The following is a 2,624-nucleotide window of genomic DNA, read 5'->3' as shown; positions in this document are numbered from 1 at the left end:
CTTGTTTGCTTTCTACCTAACTACCTACCCACCCACCCACCCATCCATCCATCCATCCACCTACCTACCCATCCATCCATCCACCTACCTACCTACCCATCCATCCATCCATCCACCTACCTACCTACCCATCCATCCATCCACCTACCCACCTACCTACCCATCCATCCATCCATCCATCCATCCACCTACCTACCTATTAAAAACAATTGCATGCTAAATGTAGGCTTGTAGGCTATTTGTAAAATGTACTTTTAAAAGGTGCATTCTGCAACAGAAGCTTAAGCATTTTACGTGCGAGTTGGCAGCTACGAATTGAGGTTACGTGAAAATCTTAACTCCTATGGTTTGCTGTATGGTTTCTACCTAACTACCTACCTACCCACCCATCCATCCATCCATCCATCCACCTACCTACCTACCTATTAAAAACAATTGCATGCTAAAATTGCAAATGTAGGCTATTTGTAAAATGTACTTTTAAAAGGTGCATTCTGCAACAGAAGCTTAAGCATTTTACGTGCGAGTTGGCAGCTACGAATTGAGGTTACGTGAAAATCTTAACTCCTATGGTTTGCTCTATGGTTTCTACCTAACTACCTACCTACCCATCCATCCATCCATCCATCCATCCACCTACCTACCCATCCATCCATCCATCCATCCATCCACCTACCTACCTATTAAAAACAATTGCATGCTAAAATTGCAAATGTAGGCTATTTGTAAAATGTACTTTTAAAAGGTGCATTCTGCAACAGAAGCTTAAGCATTTTACGTGCGAGTTGGCAGCTACGAATTGAGGTTACGTGAAAATCTTAACTCCTATGGTTTGCTCTCAATAAACATGCTCTTTTTCAGGTTCTTATCAGATTACACATGCTGGTCTTTGAGAAACTGTGTGAATTTATGTCTAAGGTTGCATCTCATGTTGGTGTACGTGTAAAATGTAGTCTTCATGTAGGCTACCTCTTAACAATGTGACGAGTTACTGTAGGCCTACTTATACAGTTTAAATCTCTCCAGGGTAGATACAAATAAAAGTGTTTCTCAAAGGTTGCACAAATGCGCTTTTCCTATTAAAAAGAAGCTTAAAATCGAGAAATACTGCTAAATATTTAAATGTAGGCTATTACTTTTCTCAGTGTAAATACGAATGTACCCGTTTACAACCTACAAATAGGGCCTATAATTTTTGTTCACTAGAACATTTCATTCCAAAATGAAAAAGGGTATCGCTCATTATTATTATAGCCTATTTGGCATTATTACACATGAGTAATTTACTTAATTTTCAAGGCAAGCAAATTAAATGCTCTCACAATCATGGCCACACGAGGGCCTCCGGTCATTACTGAGTGCCCTGAAAATCAAACCCTTTCAGTGTTGCCAACTTAGCAATTTTGTTGCTAAATTTAGCAACTTTTCAGACTACCCTAGCAACTTTTTCTTCCAAAAGCACCTAGCAACAAATTGAGCAATTTAAAAAAATTATTTGGCAACTTTTAGCAACTTTTGATAAGGACTCAGACAAAAAAAAGGCACACATTTTCCATCCAAATCACACAAAAAGAGGAAACCACAGATGCCTAGCAGCACACACATCACGAGAATTGAGTTAGCTGCTATTTGCAATTGTTCAATTTAATAATAATAATAATTGAATAATTTGATAATTGAATAAGTGTTCATTTATGATACACTTTGTTAGTAGCTTGTACCTGCGATTGTTGATCAGTTAGTATGCTGTTAGAAAAATGGAAACTCTTTCAGGACATTATCCGTCATCCTTTGTAACCCTGTAACCCGAAAACACAATGCGTAATTTAAAATACAGGTAAAAAAACCATCACGGAAAATTCTTTCATATTAACAGTAGATTGTGCCTTATTTTTACAGACGTTTCATGGAGTGTAGCATACTAACTAACTACTAATACACTGCTTAAAGCATAATTGTTGAGAATGTGTAGAGTTTACTAGCTACTAAAAAAACTACTAAAAATATCTCAAATCTATTTTTTGCTGAGGTTTGATGAGGTGACAATTTTGCGTCGTGATTACGCAATGACGTCATTGAGCAATGCCATCACAACGTCATTTAGCAACTTTTAGCAACAAATCGACCTTCCTTTAGCAACTTTCTCTGAAAATTAGTTGGCAACACTGAACCCTTCACTGAAACTTCATGGCCCATCACGACCAAAGACTGAAACGTTTGGTTCTTTTAGTAATTGGAATGAAGTACATATCCTTAACACTAAAACAAAACTTAACGCCTTGTGACCACAACACCTGTATGGCATGCGGCCGAATATCGTAGAGAACGAAAGCAGAACCTTTGGGAAATCATTCTGAAACTCGGAAATATTTCACAAAAAATTTGAATTCCTTTACTCATCCTCATGGTGCTGTATTTGTGGAACACAAAACATGAACATGAGGATTCTAAACAAAGCAAATGTCTTATTTTTACCTTTGGAGAGCGGAAGTGGCCAACTTGAATGTGCAGGGCTTCCGGTGTCATATTCGCTTCTAAAGTTAGTTATTTTTATCTGTTAAAAAAACAGCAAAGCAACTCGCTTTGCTTCTAGGTATTGAAAACTGGCATTTCATATATTATTT

Source organism: Sinocyclocheilus grahami, unplaced genomic scaffold (assembly GCF_001515645.1).
Source record: "Sinocyclocheilus grahami isolate Dianchi unplaced genomic scaffold, SAMN03320097.WGS_v1.1 scaffold363.1, whole genome shotgun sequence".
In the NCBI taxonomy this organism is placed as follows: domain Eukaryota; kingdom Metazoa; phylum Chordata; class Actinopteri; order Cypriniformes; family Cyprinidae; genus Sinocyclocheilus; species Sinocyclocheilus grahami.
Note: the sequence above shows the minus strand (reverse complement) of the source record.